Source organism: Hemiscyllium ocellatum, chromosome 4 (assembly GCF_020745735.1).
Source record: "Hemiscyllium ocellatum isolate sHemOce1 chromosome 4, sHemOce1.pat.X.cur, whole genome shotgun sequence".
Lineage (NCBI taxonomy): Eukaryota > Metazoa > Chordata > Chondrichthyes > Orectolobiformes > Hemiscylliidae > Hemiscyllium > Hemiscyllium ocellatum.
In genome coordinates this window covers 128,397,149-128,420,132 of record NC_083404.1, presented here as the reverse complement: position 1 = coordinate 128,420,132, position 22,984 = coordinate 128,397,149, and positions in this window count along the sequence as shown.

The following is a 22,984-nucleotide window of genomic DNA, read 5'->3' as shown; positions in this document are numbered from 1 at the left end:
CAGAACCCATACTTATGTCATGCTGTCTAATTGCCTGGCCCAGACTGTCATGACAGGCATTATTCCTCTTTAAGACAAAACTTTTTTAGTGGAAATCCTATGATGAGAAAATGCCCTGCAGCAGGGGAAAGGCCAATGCTAGTACCAATGATGTTGTTTTGCCTCAGGACAAAGACACATTCACTTCACTGAGTGCAAGTATCTACTATGGAGTTACCCAGTGCCCGGATTCAGGCATCCAGTACATCTATAATCATGGCACTTCTCTTTTCCAAGAGATGTAATAAGGATTTTGAGCACATTGTATTATATACCTGATCTGACTCTGCATTAGAATCAACAGACACACTGGGATGGACAACATTCCTCCTCAAGCAAAGCTCATACAGTTCTCAGTAATGGTACACACAAGACAAGAGATTGATTGTAGTATTAAGGTGTAAATAGTTCTCGGGCATGCAAATGCCATGACAACCAAGACATGAAAAATGATATCACTAGGTAAATAGTCAGATGTGTTACAACTGGATTGTCAAACAGACTGTTCTTCAAAGGACAGCAATCTACAAAGCTAAACAGGCCAGCCATGCTGATCTGTTTTACATGGGCATGTAGTTGGACTGAAGGGTCTGTTTCCATGCTGTACATCTCTATGATTCTAATATTGAAATGCTGAGATTCAAATATCTCGTGTGCACCTGGATTTACATGACAAACATTTTACAAACATTCCTGTGACGTCTAAGTCAATCTAGAATATGTCAGTGCACAAGTGTTCTGTATGACGTGTGTAACACACAATGGCATACAAGAGACCTTGATGACAGTTAACATGACTGCTGCATCTGATGGTACATCATCACATGAATGTGAAACATTGCATTCCAATCCCTTATGTGTCCAGAAGTTGCTAAGAAACATAGAAATATAGAACACTTACAATACTGTAGTGAGCACTGTTGCCTCACAACACCAGGGGCTCGGGTTCAATTTCTGCTCTGAGCAACTGTTTGTTTGGAGTTTGCACATTTTCCCTGTTCCTGCTAGGTGCTCTAGTTTCCTCCCACTTAGAATCCCTACTGTGTGGAAGCAGGCCATTCAGCCCACAATGACCATCCAAAGAGCATCTCACCTGGACCCACCCCATCCACATGACCCCACATTTCCCATAACTAATAAACCTAGTCTGCACATCCCTGGACACAACAGGCAATTTAGCATGGTCACTTCACATAAACTGCACATCTCTGGACTGTGGGAGGGAGCCCATGCAGACACAGAGAGAATATGCAAACTCCACACAGGCAGTCGCCCAAGGGTGGAATTGAACCCAGGTTCTGGTGCTGTGAGGCAGCAGTGCTAACCACTGAGCCACCATGATGCCTTAATGATGTTTGAAGATATTCAGATTAGGGGGATTGGCTGTGCTAAATTGCCCTGTAGTGTCCAGAGGTGTGCAGGCTAAGTGGGTTAGCCATGGGAAATCCAAGGATGCAGGTGGATATGGGTGGGATGCTCTTCAGAGGGTCAGTGCTGACTCAAATGGCTTTTATCTGCACTCTAGGGATTCTATGACTCTGTTCCACCCTTCAGTGCAATCATGGCTGATCTGATTATGCTCAACTTCACTTTCCAGCATTTTCCCCATAACCCTTGATTTCCTTAATGATTAATTCTTTGTCTGTTACAACCTCTTTCAGCAACAGCTTTGAACTATATGAATAGTAAGAATAGAACTGTATGAAGATATTGACTGTAATATCCTATCTAGTTTATAAAGCAAGTTCTTTTCAGGGAATTAATATTTGGTCAGACATTTTTTTGTCTTGTAATTTTTACATGTAGTGCTCTCAAATTTATTGTAGAGCGCTGACAATGTTTCATTCTGTGACTTTTTTGTGTTTAGATTTTATGCTGCTTGGTGGAATCTTTTTGGTCAATTGGAATTTTTCCTAAAAGGTTGAAGTTTTCTGACTTCCTGTCTTTTTTTCTTTTTCCATTCTACCATAACTGTGCACCATTCACTAAATGACAACATCATTTTGTTTGCTCCACTATCCATAAAGGAAAACAATCCAATATCAGTAACTTCCAGAAAACCCCAAAGTGACTAAGAAGCTTACACAGAACCTACAGCTATGCAAGTGTCAAAATATGAAAACCTACTTTCGGGAATTGTGCACTAAAAGCTCATTTGCCTTGATCTATGATTTTGCATCTTTGTTTCCATTTAATGACTAGGAGGATATCAGGAATATACCCAAGAGAGCCATGAAGCTGGCAATACTGTAAATATTTCTAGCTTGCAACATAGTTTACGGAGTTGATCATTAATGGAGCAGATTCAATCTGAGGATAACTGATGATCAGAAACACATGGGTTCATTTTAATCTTGACGGCGACCTTAGTATATGCAGTTTCATGCATGAAGCAAGCTCCTAACAAGATATCAACAAGTAAAGCAAAGGTGTAAACAGGGCAATAAGTTATTCAGTGTCTTTTCAAAAATATAAGGCTATTACAAATAGGAGAGGAATTGACTATTTAAGGCTCAGATTGGCACATTTTTAGCATCTCAGGCTATTGAGGGATATGGGGAATGTGCAGAAAGTGAAGTTGAAGTTCAGAATAGCAATGATTATATTTTTATCCATGGAATCAGGCTTAACAACCATTTCATGTTTTTTTTTAGATTAGATTACTTACAGTGTGGAAACAGGCCCTTCGGCCCAACAAGTCCACACCGACCCGCCGAAGCACAACCCACCCATACCCCTACATTTACCCCTTACCTAACACTATGGGCAATTTAGCATGGCCAATTCACCTGACCCGCACATCTTTGGATTGTGGGAGGAAACCGGAGCACCCGGAGGAAACCCACGCAGACACGGGGAGAACGTGCAAACTCCACACAGTCAGTCGCCTGAGTCGGGAATTGAACCCGGATCTCAGGCGCTGTGAGGCAGCAGTGCTAACCACTGTGCCACTGTGCCGCCCATGTTGTCCTGCTCCTATTTCCTATGAAAGAGCAAAGCAGAGTGATTAATTGAATTATTGTTTCAAAAAATTGGCTCAGGTATGAATGGTTGAATGCCCTTCTTCTGTGTTGTAAAATAGGCGAGGTTCCACTGGCTATTATATTTGACTATGATATTAGTGTGTGTGAGCTAATATGACTCAGGTTATTGTTAATTAAGAGGTCTTAAGTCAGACTGTCATGATTCCTATGGATGGCAAACAAATTTTCTAAATATTCTATACTTTTAAAGACAGGTTGACTTGTTAGCACTGCATTGTTCCTTCCTTTTGGCTGGTGACATATTTTTATATTGGTACATTTGTTACATTTGAGTTTGAGATATGCACAATAGGCATGGAGGCTCCTGATTAATTCAGAAACCAAATGGTAATTAAATATAATTAATATTCTTAATTGCTGCTTTCTTCCTGAATTATAAACATTTTGCTAATGCTTTAATCTTATGTATTAGAAAATGGGAACCTTCATCCACTAAAGCTGACGTTCACAATTTGTAGCATTATTTCTGGAACTGCTATTTAAACCATCAGGAAATATTGCCTAATGGCCAAACATTAATTTATAATTAAATAATTAAGGGCTGTCAAGATTAATATGCAAGTACTGACTGTCCTGGGAACTCCATGACCATTTGGTTGATCAGAATCTAATGTAAGTTACTCCTGGCACACCTCAAGAAAGTGCTCACTCATATCCTGAGAGTGGGCCATCTTGAGAACTGGCAAAGTGAAAGAAGTATGGAGAATAAAACTCTCCTTTGAAAACATCTTTCAGAGTTTAATATTGCTCACAAGAATTTGTGGGATCCTGACAACAGCTAGCATTCAGAAGGTTGCACCTCGGAGTGTAGTTGAGGAATAAACACAAACGTCCCCCAACTGATTTGGTGTATTTATACAATGAGTCACCGAGCAAGCAAATCAGAAAGGATCCAAATTCTATCCTAATTCTGTATTAAATTATCTTAGCCGGGGAAGTGATAGGGCTACAGCAGTAGCCTTTAGCATCCTAGATTTAAAAGGAAAAGATTGATGAAGATTCCCACACCTGATTGCAGGAGGGTGAGACTTGCAAAGGTGCTCATTTATGGATAGGAGATGCAGATGGGATAAAGCTTGGTGCTATATGAATAGAATAGAATAGCAATTTATTGTCACTTGTATTTATGAAAATACAGTGAGATGTATGTAAGTTGCCGCAATTCAGCATCATTTTAATTATGGAAATTCTAAAAAGTAATAATTAAGACAAAGTTAGGATAAAGTTCAACTTTTGTTCCATCCACAGCTCCTGGGTTTCTGGACTGGCTATAGGATGCTACCTCTGAATCTGTCCCTCAGGCCGCCAAAGCAAAGATTTCCAGACCAGATTCACTGTGCCGTCACCGCCAAAATCAACACTGAAGCCACTGCATTGCTGCCAGAGTAAGGAAGGACAGATCAGATCCACCACGCTGAAGCCATTGCCACTTCAGTTGCTGCTTGAAGCAGCCACATTGTCGCCATAGCAACAAGGTACGAATCCGAACCACCAAGTTGCCGCCACCATAGCCACCGCTGAAACCACTGCACTGTTGCCGGGAAGAACGGAATAGCTGCACTGATGATGAAACCTTTGATAAAGCTGCAGGTGTTATGGCCGTGAGGAATGGACGTCCTGAGACACCAGGCTGCCACTGCCGCAACAGGCCCTCACAATCAACTTCCTCCACCACAGCCGCAGAAAAGAAGCAAAGGTGAACTTTTCTACAAAGGAGAAATGACGAAACAAAACAAAAAAAAACAAAGAATAACGTGGCTGCCTATGAAATCCGAAGCAGGAGCCCAAACATTTCCTACCCTCCCATCACCTCCATTTTGAAAAACAAAACCTGTTACTGTTCAAGCCATTGGCATCCTCATGTGAACAATGGCTGCTTCGGCAAGGTGCTGGAGCTCCAGCAGAGTGAATTTTCATGGGGTTTTACCAATCTCTTATGACAATTTAGAAAAATTAACAGAAAGCCTTAGAAGTAAGAGTGGGGGAGAATTATGAAGAAATGGGAAGGTGATGATCTAGCGGTATTATTGCTAGGATATTAATCCAGAGACTCTGGCTAACTGGGTTCAAATCACATAATTGTAGATGTTGGAGTTCGTGTTCAATAAAGGAAAAAAATCTGACATTACAAGTCTAATAATGATCATACAACCATTGTTGATTTGTGGGGCTGACTCATTTGGTTCACTCATGTCATTTAGGGAAGTCTGCTGTCCTTTCGTAGTCTAACCTACATGTGACTCCAGACCCACATCAATGTGATTGGTTCTTAACTGTCCACTTGGCAATTAGGGATAGACAACAAATTCTGGTCCAGTCAGTGAATATTAAACATTACATTTTAAAAAACCAAATGACTCATGTACTCAAAGGATCGTGAATTCTTACCATTTTCTATGATTTATATTTGAGCATTATCTTTCTGTATTGCATCTATTCTAATATGTGGTTGGTGTGGGGTGTCATGAGGGGGCCAAAAATGTGAAAGAGAAAGTGAATTTGAGGGGAAGTAAAATGAAACTGTTTAACTCCACAGGAATTTCTTTCTGCGTCCAAGAAAACGATGGGAAGAGGTAAAATAAATGCAAAAGAAAACAATTATTTTAAGCAAGTCTGCTGCCAAGAAAACACAGCCCAGAAGCATTAAAGATGTGAATAAAAGTCAAAATTGAATCTTATGATAATCTGCAGATGAAAGTAAGTTGGATTTTTTTTTGGAAAGAAAGCAGAGTCAATGTTTTGGGTCCATTGACACTTCTACAGAACTGAAGAACTTCCATTCTGAAGGATTGTTGGACTCGATACAGTAACTTTGCTTTCTCTCCACAGATGATGCCAGACCTGAGTTATTTCAGCAATTTTTGATTTTGCTTCTGAGTTTCAATATCGACCGTTACTTGGTATTCTGCTTAAATTGGATATGTTGCTTGTTGAACCTCAGTGATTTCTCTGATCAAGTCTGCTTCCCTTTCTGGTACAAGTCAGATTGCACACTTATGTAATGCCCATTCTCTCTCTCACACACACACACACACACACACACACACCATTTCACTTGGGCACCACTGACACGCAATGGGTGGAATATTCCCTCAGGTTTAGAAAACAATGACTCTGATTGTGAATTTTCAGTGTAATGCAAATCCTCCTGCAGTTTCAAATTTTTCTTCCAGTTGTGAACAATATTGAGACACATTGAAACATAAAGGAAGTTACTGTGCTGCTGGTGTCTGGACAAGAGCCTTCAAATCCATGAATCCTAATTAATTCAAGGTGTTGGCATCAGAGTGATACTTTATTGTATGCATATAAGGGACAAATATCCATAAATGTCAGACTCTGGTGTACAGCTCTGGTGTCTTCAACATTGCAGCTCTGGTTTGAAATTTTGATCTAAGCCTGGTAAATTTCCCAAGTGCTATAAATGAAGGGTGAAAAATGAAGTTGTATACAGTTGCAACCAGATTCTACTCATCCACTGAAGCAAGAGAATTCCAATGAGAGGCTTCCTTAGGCAGATCTACCACTTGCTCCCATTTGTAAATGCAGGGATACTCAGGCTTTCTTGATAAGTCCAATCAAACTGTGATACATCTACTAAAAGCTCCAAAATGCAGGAGTGAAATTCTTAATGATATAGCCCTGGAACTTGTTTTGAAAGATGGAGATTTTGTAGCTCTGGTCTTGTTTAAGATCTCCTGTATTGTATCTGAGTGGCATGGTATCACTGCAACCTTCAGGGCTTCTGTCAAGGTGGCCACTGTTCCAGGTGTCAGTAGTTTAACCAAGTACACTAGTGTCTTTATTCCCTGCTTTGGGTTGGAGTAGTGTATAGGCATTGTCACCATCGACTCTGTTTGATGTTCTGGGGTCATGGGTTTGAATCCCATCATAACACAGGATGAAATTTGAATTTAATTGATTTTTTAAAAAGTATGAAATTAAAAACTAGTCTAATGGTGACATATGGCTGGTTAACTAAAGTCCTTTTTTTTCTTTAGGGGAAGAAAGTCCTCACCCGTGTTGCCTACATGTAACTCCATACTCACAGCAATGCAATTGACTCAAGGTTTGTGCGAAGATTTGTAGCTCGGGTGCTCGTTGTTGTGGTTCTGTTCGCCGAGCTGGAAATTTTTGTTGCAAACGTTTCGTCCCCTGGCTAGGCGACATCATCAGTGCTCTGGAGCCTCCTGCAAAGCGCTTCTTTGATGTTTCTTCCGGTATTTACAGTGGTCTGTCCTTGCCGCTTCCGGGTGTCAGTTTCAGCTGTCCGCTGTAGTGGTTGGTATATTGGGGTAAAAAATGAGGTCTGCAGATGCTGGAGATCACAGCTGAAAATGTGTTGCTGGTTAAAGCACAGCAGGTTAGGCAGCATCTCAGGAATAGGGAATTCGACGTTTCGAGCATTCCTGATGAAGGGAATTCCCCTTCATCCTGACCAAGTCCTAAACTATGAAAGTAACCACCCCAACACACACAAACGAAGCTGCATCAGGACACTATTCAAAAGGGCCACAACACACTGCAGTACACCAGAACTGCAAAAAGAGGAAGAGGAACACCTATACAAGGTATTCGCCAAAAACGTATACCCGCGCAACTTTATCAACAGATGCCTAAGAGACAGACCACGGAACGAGGACATGCCACAACCAAAAGGACTAGCCACACTACCATACATCAGGAGCGTTTCAGAACTGACAGCCAGACTACTGCGACCCTTAGGACTCATAACGGCACACAAACCAACAGCCACGCTCAGACAATAACTCACTAGAACAAAGGACCCGATACCCAACATGAGCCAAACTAATGTAGTTTACAAAATACCATGCAAGGACTGCACAAAACACTATATAGGACAAACAGGAAGACAGCTAACAATCCGCATACATGAACATCAACTAGCCACGAAACGACACGACCAGCTATCCCTAGTAGCCACACACGCAGACAACAAGCAACATGAATTCGACTGGGAAAACACTACTATCATAGGGCAAGCCAGACAGAGAACAGCCAGGGAATTCCTAGAGGCATGGCATTCATCCACAAACTCCATCAACAAACACATCGACCTGGACCCAATATACCAACCACTACAGCGGACAGCTGAAACTGACACCCGGAAGCGGCAAGGACAGACCACTATAAATACCGGAAGAAACATCAAAGAAGCACTTTGCAGGAGGCTCCAGAGCACTGATGATGTCGCCTAGCCAGGGGACGAAACGTTTGCAACAAAAACTTCCAGCTCGGCAAACAGAACCACAACAATGCAATTGACTGCTAACTGTCCTCTGAAATGTCATGTCAAGCTACTCAGCTACTCAGCAACACATTTTCAGCTCTGATCTCCAGCATCTGCTGTCCTCACTTTCTCCTACTCAGTTGTATCAAAGTGTGTCAAATTCTGATAAAAGAAATGAAACTAGATGGACCAACAATCATCAATCAAGACACTGAACAGCATACACAGCCCTACTGACCCTGGAAACTCTTCACCATTAACAGCTGGGGACTTGTATCAACATTAAAAGAACAGTGTCTCAGCAATCAAAAACTTACATTTTCTTACTGACAGAATTGCATCTTGCATAAATTGTAAGGCAACACCATCACCATCCTTTGCTATGTCAGAACTCAAGAACTTAGAACTCACTGGATTTGAAATATTAATTCCGTTTCTCGATCCACAGATGATGTCAGACCTGCTGAGTTTCTCTAATAGGTTTGGGTTTTGTTTGAGTCTTCAACATTGAATCCAGACCCAGTGAAGTATCATAGCGACTCAGTACTGACCACCCTTCAACTGATGGAGCAGTGCTCCTGCATGTTGAAAACTATTTGGAGGACATACTGAAGGTGGCAAGGGCACAGGATAGAGTTTGCATATGGTATGACCATAAGATCATAAAATATCAGGACAAAATTATGCCATTGAGTCTGCTCTACCATTTGATCATGGCAAATATTTTTCTCAACTCCATTCTCCTGCCTTTGCTCTGTAAGTTTTGATTCCCTTACGAAACAAAGACCATCTCTATCTTAAAGACACACAATGGCCTGGCTTCCACAAGTTCCACAGATTCAACGTCTTGAAAAATAAATTCTTCCATATCTCAGTTATAAAGGGTCAAACTGTGATACATCCACTAAAAGCTCCAAAATGCAGTCTAAGACTGTGCCCCCAGGTCCTAGTCTCTCCTACTATTGGAAACATCTTCTTCATTTTCACTCTATCGAGGCCTCTCAGCATTTTATAAGTTTGAATGAGATGCCCTTCTTCCTCTAAATTCCATCAAATACACACTCAAAATCCATAAGACTATAAGACATCGGAGCAGAAATTAGGCCATTCAACCCATTGAGTATGCTCCACCATTCTATCATGGCTGGTAAGTTTCTCAACCCCATTCTCCTGCTTTCTCCCCAAAACCCTTTATTCCCTTGCTATTCAAGAACCGGAGGAACAGGAGATTCGACATTTCGGGCATAAGCCCTTCATCAGGAATTCCTGATGAAGGGCTTATGCCTGAAACGTCGAATATCCTGTTCCTTGGATGCTGCCTGACCTGCTGCGCTTTAACCAGCAACACATTTTCAGCTCTGATCTCCAGCATCTGCAGACCTCACTTTTTATGCAAGAACCTACCTATCACAGTCTTAAATATACTCAATGACCTGGCCTCCACAGTCTTCGGTGGCAATGAATTCCATAGATTTACTACTCTTTAGCTGAAGAGGTTTCTCGTAATCTCCATTCTGAAAGGTCTTCTCTTTACTCTAAGGTTGTGCCCTCAGGTCCTAGTCTGTCCTACCAATGGAAACATCTTCCCAACATCTACTGCGTCCAAGCTATTCAGTATTCTGTATGTTTCAATTAGATTGCCCACATCCTTCTAAACTCCATCGAGTATAAACCCAGAGTCCTCAAATGTTCCTCATGTGTTAGTTCTTCATTTCTGAGATCATTCTCGTGAACCTCCTCTGAACACAATCCAGGGCCAGTACATCCTTCTTGTGCTATGGGGCCCAAAAATGCACACAATACTCTGACCAGACTGTGATAGAGCCTCAGGAGCACATCCCTGCTTTCATGTTCAAGTTCTGTCAAAATAAATGCCATCATTGCATTTGCATTCCTAACTACTCACTCAATCTGCAAGTTAACCTTGATAGAATCCTGGACTAGAACTCTCAAGTCTCTTTGCACTTCAGAATTCTGAATTTTCTCCCCATTTAGGAAACAGTTCTTGCCTCTATTCTTCCTAGCAAAATGCATGACCTAACACTTTCCCACATTGTCCTTCATCTGCCATTTCTTTGCCCACTCTCCTAATCTGTCCAAATCTTTCTGCAGTCTCCCTGCCTCCTCAATGTTACCTACCCCTCTACCTATCTTATGTGACAAGCCCTTCACTCCCCAGATCATTCTTGTGAATCTCAACAGGAACCTGGTAAGGTCAGCACATCCTTCCTCAGATACAGGGCCCAAAACGGCTCACAATGTTCCAAATGTGGTCTAACCAGAGCTTTATACAGTCTCAGCAGTATGCCCCTGCTCTGTATTCTAGTCCTCTCAAAGTAAATACAAACATTGCTTTTGTCTTCCTAACTGAACCTACATTTTAACTTTAAGAGAATCCTGAATTCAGATTCCCTTGTGCTTCAGAATTCTGAAGTCTTTCCACATTTAGAAAATAGTCTATGCCTTTATTCTTCTTACCAAAGTGCATAACCTCAAACCTTCCCACATTGTATTTTACCTGCTACGTCTTTGTACTCTCTCCTAGCCTGTCCAGGTCCTTCTGCAATCTCACAGCTTGCTCAACACTACCTGTACCTTCACCTACTTTGTGGTAATCTGCAAACTTTGCAAACATACCCTGAGTTCCTTCATCCAGATATTTCAATGGCCATCAGCAAGAGTGGCTCCGTGGCACCACTACAGACCAAGATGGTCAAGTTCTAAAGGTCATAGCTGCTGGACCGGCCTGTTGCACTTGGTGCAGGAACTAATTATACTTCACCCATATCCCTGTCACAGATGCATCTGTCCATAACTGAAATCCTTGGAGAGAGGAAGTCCCATGTTCACATTGAGGATACTTTCCACTGTGTTGTGTGCTGCTACCACTGAGCTGAACACGACAGATTTCAAACAAATCTAGCAACTAAAGACTGAACATTCATGAGGTAGTGTGGGCCATTAGCAGCAGAATTGTATTCAAACACAATTTATAAGTTCAAAGATCTGAATATCCTGGATTTTACCAATACCACCAACCCTGACTCAATGAAGAGTGCAGGAGGACATGTTAAGACTAACATCAGAACAACATATGAACATTAAAAATAGGAACAGGGCCAGGCTATTCCACCTTTAAGGCTGCCTTGTCAATCTGTAAGATAATGGCTGACCTGTCCCAGGCCTCAACTGCTCAAAGCCCTCAATCCCTTGATATTTCAGTCTATCTACCTCCTGTTTAAATACTTGTAGTGATCTAACCTCCACAACTCTCTGGGGTAGAGAATTTCAGACATTCAAGACACTCAGTAAAGAAATTGCTCTGCATCTCAGTTTTAAAATAGTGTCGTCTTATTCTGTAACTATGTGCCTAGTTCAAAATACCCTCGTAGTGGAAACATCTTCTCAACATCTACCCTGTCAACACCCCTCAGAATCTTGTATGCTTTAGTAAGATCAGCCCTCATTATTTTCAATTTTAATGAATAAAGATTAATGAATAATATTTAATGTTTCTTAATAAGTCAATACCATCATTTCACGAATCAGCCTAGACATTTTTTGAACTACCTCCAAAACCTGAAAATCTTTTCTCAAATACAAGGACCAAAACTGTACTCAGTAGTAACACCTTGTACAGTTGTAACAAGACTTCCCTAGATTTAAAATCTGACCTCGAGCAATGAAAATCAAAATTTCATTTGCCTTCTTAATTATTGCTTCCCCTGCATGTAATGTTTTGTCTTTCATGCACAAGAGCTCCCAGATCTTTGTGCACCACTTTGTTTGGAGTCTCTCTCCATTTAAATAATAATCTGCCTTTTCATTCTTCCTACCAAAAGGAATGACCTCAAACTTTCTTACATTGAACTCCATTGTCCATGCACTCAGCCCATTGATAATTCTTTATTAACTTCCTTATTTTTTTATATTCCTTATATCCTCCTACGTATTTTTGTAAACTCGGCAAATGTGGATAAATTACACTTTACCTCCATCCTACAAGTTATTAATACAGATAGCAAATAATTGAAGTACCAGAACTGATCCTGGTTGCATTACACTAGCTATGTCTTTCCAGTCTGAAAAAGATCCATTAAGACCAATTGCTGTGTATAAACTAATCTCAATCTATGCTAATATATTTTTTCCTAAATCATTAGCTCCGACCTGTGCAATACGTTTTCATGTGGCACTTTATTGAATGCAATATTCTGTGAATGCAATTACATTGCATCTTTATTGACTCTACTTGCTATATTCTCAAAGATAGACCTCACTGAAATCCAGTGAGCTGTGGAATATTTTGACCACTATCTCTGCAGTCACTTCCTTTAAGAACTTTGAATGCAGGCAATCAGGCCTCGGTCACATTGGTGCCTTCAAACCCATTGGTGATCGGGACTGTTACAAGAATTTTCCTCCCATTAACACTTAGCTTATCTCAAATTTTTGGGATGTGTGCAGTGTCCTTCATCATGATCACTGATGCAAAATATTGCTTTAAGTTAACTGTTATTTCCTGCTCGACATTATTAATCCTCCATTGGCATTCTCCAAGTGTCCTGCAATCTCTTTAGCAAGACTCTTTCTTTTTTTTAATAACTGTCGATAACTGCTGTTGTTGATATGTCTATTGACATCAGGAGTACATAAAAATCAACCTGGAAGCAACAACATAGTACATTTACATGGAAAACAGGCAGAAGCTGCATATGATAGACAGATCCAAGTGATTCTACAGATAAGATCTTAGATCTGTGGCTTTGCCACATACAGTCATGAATGATGATGAACAATTAAAAAAACTCATTGAAGGAGGAGCATCTAAAATAGCTCCAGTCTCAATGATGGTGGAGCCCAGGAGACCAGTACAAAAAAAAGGCTAAAGAACAGATAGATTTCTAAATCCCAGAAACATAAATTCACAGATCCACAGAACTGTTATGGAGGCTGTTTAGCTCATTTTGCCTGTACTAATTCCATTTCCTAGTGCCAATCTCCTGTCTTTTCCCCATATTTCTGTACACTATTGGTTAGGCTACTTTTGGAATATTGCTTGCAATTCTGGTCTCTTTCCTATCTGAAGGATATTGTAAAACTTGAAAGGGTTCAGAAAAGATTTACAGGGATGTTACCAGTGTTTGAGGATTTGAGCTACATGGAGAGACTAAACAGGCTGGGACTGTTTCCCCTGGAGCATCAGAGGCTGAGGGTGACCTTATAGAGGTTTATAAAATCATGAGGAGCATGGATAGGGTAAATGGACAAGGCCTTTTCCCTGGAGGGGGAGTCCAGAATTAGAGGGCATAGGTTTAGGGTGAGAAGGGAAAGATATAAAAGGGGCCTAAGGGACAACTTTTTCACACAGAGGGTGATGCGGGTATGGAATGAGCTGCCAGAGGAAGTGGTGGAGGCTGATACAATTGCCACATTTAAAAAGCATCTGGATGTGTATATGAATAGGAAGGGTTTGGAGGGATATGGGCCGGCTGCTGGCAGGTGGGACTAGACTGGGTTGGGATATCTGGTCGGCGTGGACAGGTTGGACCAAAGAGTCTGTTTCTGTGGTGTACATCTCTATGACTCTATGACTCTATTTTTATCCAAATAATCATCCAATAACTTCTCCACTTCCTCAGTTAAACCTGCTTCCATCACATTTCTGAGCAGTGCACAATATTCCAGGTGGTGGTGCTGTATGTATATCTTTACCTTCAGAAGTATCATAGAGCAGACCCTAGAGCATTGATTTCAAGAAGGCTTTCAAAACATCCATCAGTGATCACTCTGGTGATGCCAAAGATTTATTCTCTGAAGGCACATCTCCAGCTGCTGCAACAAGACCAGCACAGACACACTTTCAACATTCTCTCCGCAATATGGGAAAACTTTATAATCTCCCATTCTACATCCTCTTGTCTTTTGAGCTCAGTCTGAAGGGGGTGATGTTGAATGCTGACAGAGGCTCCACTATTCAATAAGTTCTGGACTGATCTGTTCGTGTTGTGAACTCCAAACTCCCACTGACAGATTTTGATTTCCCTGCTTAACTAGAATATATTGGATTCTGCCTCCACCAGATTGGAGGAGAAGATGGGGTTGATCAAAGAAGACTTGGTGAAGTACTACAAAGGAGGAACTTCAGGAACAAGATACCAAACATTGCAACAAAAGAGATTGTGATGGATTGAAGCTTGTGGTAGAGTCTATTGTCCTGCATGGGACCATTGGAACTTAGTCTAAATCTCTTTCCACAGAAGCTACATGACCTGTTGAGTGTTTCGGTCGTGAATTCTATTTTTATTAGTTTTATTTAGTCATCTCACATTTCTATGTAGAATTCACACCAGTAGCCTTATTTTCATACATAGCAATCGGATTATTTGGTTTAGAGATCAAACAACCACAGAAAGAGAGGGTATAGAATTCTACTGAATGTTGCTCTTTTATTTACATTGATGACTAAATTTTCAGCAGTGACTGGTTTTGCTTACATCTGTATTTTTGTTAGTTGGGAACAGGTGGGTCCAGTTAGGTTTTAAATGCTTTCTTCCCCTAGCAGAGTGACTGACTTGGTACAGCGAATAATAAGAACTTAGTGTGTGAAGAAAGCTTCAAGTGTAATGTGGACAGAGGAACTGTAAGAACATTGTTCATATTATTTATTTGCTATTGCAGTTCTCTGAGATTCCAGCAGCTCTATGTCAATCAACAGTTGCCAGCAAATAGTTAGTTTGTTCCACAGCCAAAGAGTAGGATGTTCTATGTGCACATGAGTCAATAGGATGAAATGAGAAGTAATGGGTTGGAAGTCACCATGTATGTTGTACAAGTGTACAGAACAGAAAGAAGCTATTTAGCCCAATGAAATATTACTAAAATAAAGAGAGTCTTTGTCATCTGCTGGTTGTCCCAAAGCACTTTAAGCAAATGAGTTATTTTTGAGGTAAGTAAATAAAGTTACTGTAGTGTTTTCTTCTTACAGGGAGACAACTAGTGGCGGTTTAACCTGAGGGGCATCAAGCCTCAGGCAAGGGCAAGTTTAAGAAGATGGAGCATTCACAGTGACCTTAGTCAGTGCAGGAACTGATCCCATGCTATTGACATCGCTTTGCCTTACAAACCACCCATCTAGCCAACTGAGCTAAAATCTATAGGCATAGACAAAAGCCAATTTTCACACAAGATTCTAGAAACAATAGTTGTACTAAATATTAAGTTATATTTGCTTTGATGGTGTTGGTTAGTTATAATTCTAATTCTTCAGCATAATAGCCATGATTTTAAAGTATTCCAGCAGCAGTGAGAAAAGGGAATAATCAGGGAGCTTAGGCCTGAGAATTTAGAGATAGCTTCTATTCCTGATTATATTGCAATGTCACAGAAGGAGAAGGTATATAGGATATTGATGAAAGCAAAATACGGTGAATCCTAAAAATCTAAAATGAAAGCAGAGTGCTGTTTAAGGACTATGTACTTTTGATTTTGTGCTTTTTTAAAATTGTGAACTGAAATAAGAATGAACCACATTAAACAAAAGTGTTTTACAGAGTGACTGCAGTTTTGGAAAGCATGCAACCTGACACCATGCCAAGCTTTGTTTGAACAAGCAGTATCCGAAGAGTTGAGTTGCAGATGACTTGCAGCAGAGGGGTTGTGTACAGATACAGCTTTTGCTGGCAACAAGAAGTTGATTTGTCTATGGACTAGTGACCAATTATCAATGACAGAGACATTTCTGTTTGCCAATAATTGTGTGATTGATTCTCAGGTAACTGAACAGTTTGGAGCTCGGAACGAGGTAAAGAGAGTGAGAAGAGTTCAGTTCTTCTCCAGCTCAGGAATGGTTTCTATGTTCCCTGTCATTAAAACTCACTGTTAACCTGAATAAAGCACCTTTGTCTTTCCTGAAACAGTTGTTGTAAGTTGTGATGTTTAACTGATAAACCAGAGACTTTTTATAGGTGTTCCTTAAGAAGTGTTGCAGATTGAATGAAACATTAAAGGTGAATTAATTTTTATGACTCAGAGATGTCGGTGTTTGACTGGGGTGGCCAAAGTTAAAAATTATACAACACCAGATTATAGTCCAACAGGTTTATTTGGAAGCACTGGCTTTCGGAGCACTGCTCCTTTACCAACTGATGTAAGAGCAGTGTTCCGAAAGCTAGCGCTTCCAAATAAACCTGTTGGACTATAATCTAGAGTTGTGTGATTTTTAACTTAATTTTTACGAAGTTTCTCCTTATTCTTGCTGTATATATTTAATAAATTTTGCTGCTACATTTGATCCTTAGTTCCATGAGCAATAAACACTTTTCCATATTGTTTGTGGATTTGACCTATGAATAAATTCTCCTGTGCTTCAAATCTAAGTGCTAATAGGCGCAACTATGAAATGGAAAGGTTGTGGAAAGTTCCTGCATACAATTATAACTAGGATGGACGCGTATCAATGTTGGGAATCTCTCATTTCTATGCTAGCTATGGGCTTAATATTTCAGACAGTGCCAGAGTTGAAGAAATGGTGATCAACCACTGTTGGCATGAGTGCCAGCCAATCATATATCTGGTACTCATACTACTGAATGTTTCATGACAACATAGTTTGTATTTATGAATAACTATCTATAACCAATCTCACACAGATTGATTGCAGTTATGATTGTATTTTGGAGCTGTAGCAGTAACAGTAGAATGCTATAGTGAGATACCATTTTCACTGTACTACAATCTCTATAAGCTGTATATTATACTGTTGTTACACACTGAGGACACTCACCACCCCTTTTTTTCATATATCTGCCTGTCCAGGCACTACCTCCCTTCCTGGCTTCTCAATCAAGAATCCAAACCCCTCACCTATGCCCATTCAGGCTGACATTCCCTTCCGTGACGATCCCAACTCCAGTCTTATCTGGCCTTAACTCCAGGATTTACAATCTTGGCACTGATTGTAGTCTTGGTCCTGGCCACCAATGCTGGTCCTGCTGGGATGACAAAGCTGCTGGGACAGTCAGATTGTCTACAGTTCCCTGAGGTGGAACTTTGGGCTGAGCAAGGGGGTGGAAATCCTGCCTCCAGTCAATGGTTATATAACTACTATAATCAGTTGGAAAACGCACCATTCATCTTATTTTCATCAAACAACGGAAAGTCAGATCTGAAGTCTGTTGAGCTACATTGATTAAATAAAAGGTATGTTTTAAAACATAAACTTTACACTTGTGCAACTGATAGTCACTTTTTCTGGGTCAATATTGCCACCTATTTTTCTTCAGATGTACCCAATCTATTTCTTTAACAATTCCTCTTTTGTGTTAATGCAAGATTGAAAGTTTGCAAGAAAATGCAGTTGCCAAATGTTCTGTTTATTGCTATCCATCTAGTCTGTTGATGTAAATTAAGACCAGATCTGAGTGTTGCTTACAATGCCAGCTGAGTACACCACGTAACAATTTGGAATTTGTGGTCCATTTAAACCTAGTTGAATCTGCTCTGTATTATTTGGCCTGACTGAGGTTTTTGGCTCACTGTCATAAAGCAGTAACCTTTCTTTTAAACCTTTGTTCGAATTTATCAGCTGCAATAAATATTATCCAGAGCCTCATGAAAAGAGTCAATGTGGAAGCTCCTATCACAATTCCACTCCTCTACATCCACACTTGAAAACTCATAAATATTATAAGTTGACTCTAGTGGTGAAACAGTCCTGATATTAATCCCTTGGCTAAAGACTTTTTTGGGGTGGAGGAAAAGTTTTTCATGTAAACATTTTCTTTATTAGCAGAATTTCGAATATCAAATTTCTGCAATGTGCAGAAATTGAAAATGCAGCTCAAATTTAAGTTATAAGCTGAGCAGTGGTTTAAAGAAAATATAATTATTTTGTCATTTGCTACATTGATTTGTTGAAAAGTAGCTGGCTGCTAATGGCTGCTGTTTTACAGATAAGAAAATCACTAATATTAATCACTGAAATACAATTTATTTGACACAATATGATACAATAAGATGCTGATAAAATTTCAGTTGAACTATGCTTAAGTGATTTTTGTGCTTACCATGGATAATGTCTCTTTCAAATTGCCCAAATGCACACTAACTTATTTTCTGCTCCACACCATTGTGAAACCACTTAGAAGCTTGTGTCCATTTTCCACTTGCTATGTATAAATATGCTATCTGCCACCATCCTGATGAGAAAGGTTTAGATGAAGGAAATGAGCTGGAAGAGATGTATTTTGGATTAAACTATATCTTTACTGTGCAGAACTCAGATGATAGTATCAAATCTCAACTGCTTCTTTTGGAATAAATAGAATTTACTGCTTTAGGTATTCTTTCATATTGTCTTTAGCATCAGATGTTAATCAGTGTACTAACAGCAGTATGTCTCAACGATTCCTAATTCTTCAATTTTAAAATTTAAACTTCTATTAAATTTTAAATCAGTGATGATAGCAACTCAAATCCAACATAACCAGTGCTCCATTTAAAACATTATCCAATCAATCCCTATAATTTTGATAGTCGAGAGTGAGGTGCTGGAAAAGCACAGCAGGTCTCGCAGACTCCGAGGAGCAGAAGAGTTGACATTTCGAGCATCAGCCCTTCATCTCCTGCTCATCAGATCTCTGATCTCCAGCATCTCAGTCCTCAAGTTCTCCTATATTTTTGATAGCACAGAACCTCAGTTATTTTAAGTTACAGGAAGGGGTAGAAGGGAAGGTTGTGGGGAAAGTGATGGAGGGAATTTTGAAAAAGAAAACAAATGTGTTTGAGCCCTGGAAGTTTGAATAACAGAATTATATAGAATAACAGAAATTTAGCTGCTCTATTGGGCTTGTGTTTACTCCAGTATTCCAGTATACCTCATGACCCTCAGTTTTCTTTTTCTCATATATGCCCAATTGATATTCAATGGCCTTGCTATCACTGAACTCCTCATTATCAACAACTTAGGGGTTACCTTTGTTCAAAAATAGACCTGGACTCCACATAAATATTGTGGTTATAAGAGCCGGTCAGTAGCATATCCTGCAATGACTAACTCATCCACAAGGCACAAGCAGAAGTGTCATGGAATACTCCCCACTTCTCTGGATGATGGCAGTTCCAACAATATTTATGTAGCTTGACACCATCCAGGGTGAAACATGTGGTGCTGGAAAAGCACAGCAGGTCAGGTAGCATCCGAGGAGCAGGAGAATTGATGTTTCAGGCATAAGTCCTTCACCAGGAATTGGGGTGAAGGGGACTGGGAGATAAATAGGAGGGTGGGGGTGGGGATGGGGCAAGGTAGCTGGGAAAGCAATTGGTCAATGCAGGTGAGGGGTGATAGTAATAGGTCAGAGGGGAGGGTGGAATGGATAGGTGGGAAGGAAGATGGACAGGTAGGAAGTTTAAGAGGGTGGTACCAAGTTGGTAGGTTGGAGCTGGGATGAGGTTTGGGGAGGGGAGATGAGGAAAGTAGCGAAGTCGATGTTGATGCCATGTGATTGGAGGGTCCCAAGCTGGAAGATGAGACATTCTTCCCCCAGGTGTTGGGTGGTTTGGATTTGGCAGTGGAGGAGGCCCAGGATTTGCATGTCCTTGACAGAGTGGGAAGGGGAGTTGAAGTGGTTGGCCACAGGGCAGTGGGTTTGTTTGATGTGTGTGTCCCAGAGATGGTCTCTGAAACGTTCCGCGACTTGGTGTCCTGTCTCCAATGTAGAGGAGACCACGTTGAGAGCAACGGACACAATAGATGAGATGTTTGGATGGGCAGGAAAATCTCTGCTGGATGTGGAAGGATCCTTGACACCATCTAGGACGCAGCAACCACTTGATTGGCTGATTGGCTTGATGAAGAGAAAGTAAGGACTGTGGATGCTGGAGATCAGAGTCAGAAAGTGTGATGCCAGAAAAGCACAGCCAGTCAGGCAACATCTGAGGACCAGTAGAGTCGACGTCTTGAGTGTAACTTTCAAGCATTCCTGATGAAAATGCTGCCTGACTGGCTGTGCTTTTCCAGTGCCACCTTTTTGATTGGCTTGATTGATCCACAAGTATTCCCTCCTTTCGCCATCAACACTCAGTAGCAGCTGTGTGTATCATTTACAAAATATATTGTAGAAATTCACCAAGGATCTTTAGCCAGCACCTTCCAAACCCATGACTGCCACCATCTTGAAACTTTATTTTTTTGGTCATATGAGTAGGTGGCAGGCTACTTTTGAAGAATGGTTTTCCCTGCCCACCATCGAAGTGCTTGTGACAGCTGACAATGTAGGCAGACTAGGTTGGTAACCCTACTGGCATGTTATGATTTCTCTTGTTGCTACAGCATGCCCTCAGCAGATTGAGCCCCTTCATCCACATCATGTGCCTCCTTCCCACTTTGCCTCTTCCTTTGCCTTCACATTCTTGATTTCTTAGCTATTTACCATGGCTAATCCACCATATCCTTGGCACATCCCTGGAGATTACGGGGCAATTTAGCATGGCCAAAACTACCTAACCTACACACCTTTGGACTGTGGGAGAAAACCAGAGCACCCAGCAGAAAACCCAAAGACACAGGTGAACGTGCAAACTTCACATGGACAGTCACCCAAGGGCAGAATCAAATTCATAATGCTATGAGGTAACAGTGCTAACCACTGGGCCACCATGCCACCCATACTTTCACCTGAATAAACAATGCCCATATTGGACACGAATAATAATGTAGTGATGATCTATTACAGTGTCTACCAGTTTGAGCTGCATTATTATTGCTTGCCAAAAAGCATTTTCAAGTTGGGTAAAATTTTATGAAAAGAAATCACAATTATTAGGGCATTATTAGCCCCAGCAGAATAATGTATTATTTTCAGTTGAGATAATTCTTTGCGTACCTATATTTATTCCTCCAGCATCATAACCCTACTATTGTTCTAAATAATTAGGGAGCATGATTGCATCTAAAACTCATAAAAGAAAAACTAATATTGCACACAGACATTTTTGCAGTCATCCAAAGTCTACATAATTTTATCCTAAATATGTTAGATAGAATCTCTGAAAACTATTGACATACTGATATAATAAAATTAAATCACATCCTGTCAAAGTGGGATGTAGCTTGTTATATGATTCTGTCAGAAACTTTATTTTAAAGAGGTATCATCTCTTCTTCCCATGTTCTCCTTCATTCGCAACAGTGCCCCAACCTCAACTCAATTCTCAATCTTCGTGTTGGAGTCGAGGTGGGGAACACTTTCAATCTAAACCAAGTGCCTGACAGAATTAGGCAGAGTCTTGTTTTATAGCCGTCCTGATTTCATTCCCATTGAAGTCAGTGCAGAGCAATTTAGTCTGGATTTAAAATTAGCTCGCCCAATCCTGTGGGTTTCCTACCCAGTTAGGTTAAACATAGTCCTGTTTATACCTTTAGCAAATAGCCATTTGCATGCACTTCCAGTATGAAGCTATCGGAAGTAGGAGCACTAGAATAGTACTTCTTCTTGATATATGTGTGTTCAGGTCAATTGCAACATTTTGCTACAAATTTGGCTGAAATCAGAAAATTCAGTGAGGAACTAAAAGCAAACTGTCAAGCAGTTGGCCTTTTTTTTCCTGACTGATCACTGCTTTAACCAGAAACCCATCAGCAAGCTTCTTTAGATACTATCTTTACTCAGACATCTCTGTAATACATAACTCATGTCAAGACTTGTTCCTGAGGTATATGAGAAAAACAAGTTTCTCTTTAAATTTACAAATGGAATCAAGTAATCTTAAATATAAGTGTACATGAAGGTTTAAATCACTTCTTTGTGTTGTTACAAATATTGATATGTTTTGTGTCTATTGCTGCAATGCTACCATTTTTAGATTGAGTCCAGAAATCTTAGCCACTGCCTATGAAGATGGGAAAGCCTGCTGGATTTTCAAACAATCAGTCAGCTAAATTCAATGCTGGTGGGTTGTCTCACAGAATGAGGGAGTTATGGCCACCAATTGCTGGCTAGGTGAGAGGTTCCACCTAACCAGCAATGTGTAAAATTGTTCAGGTATGACTGTTGTTCTGGAGGTTGGAGGAATGGGGAGGGGGGAGGAGGAAGGTGGGCAGATGGATATTGGGGATAGGGTATCACCTTTTGCATGAGACTTAAAAGTGAGGCACAGTGTGCACTCTCAGATGGAATTTGAAGATCTACGTCAACAGATTGAGGACATTGTCTGCAGTTTCCCCAACCAATATTTATTCCACAGTCAACATCAGTTAAAAAAACAACACAGCTTATCTAGCCATTTAACACATGACTGTGAGAGTCAGTTATGACTAAATTGGCTGCTATATTTCCAGACACCAGCATGGTGATTACACTTCCAAACATACTTAATTGGCTATAGCATGCTTTGGAACATCTTGAGAGTGCAAAAGGTTCGATTTAGATTCAAGCTAGTTTTTATTAAGAATCATGTATGCAGACTAAACCCTGTTGTGTTATCTGTTGTTTGTGCTTGGCAATTGTTGTGGTGATTTTTTTTATTCACCCATGAGATGTGGGTGATGCTAGCTAGGCAAAATTTGTTGCCCATCCTAAGTTCCCCTTCAGAAGGTGAGCTGCCTTCTTGAACTGCTGCTGTCTATGTGCTATAGATACACTCAGAATGC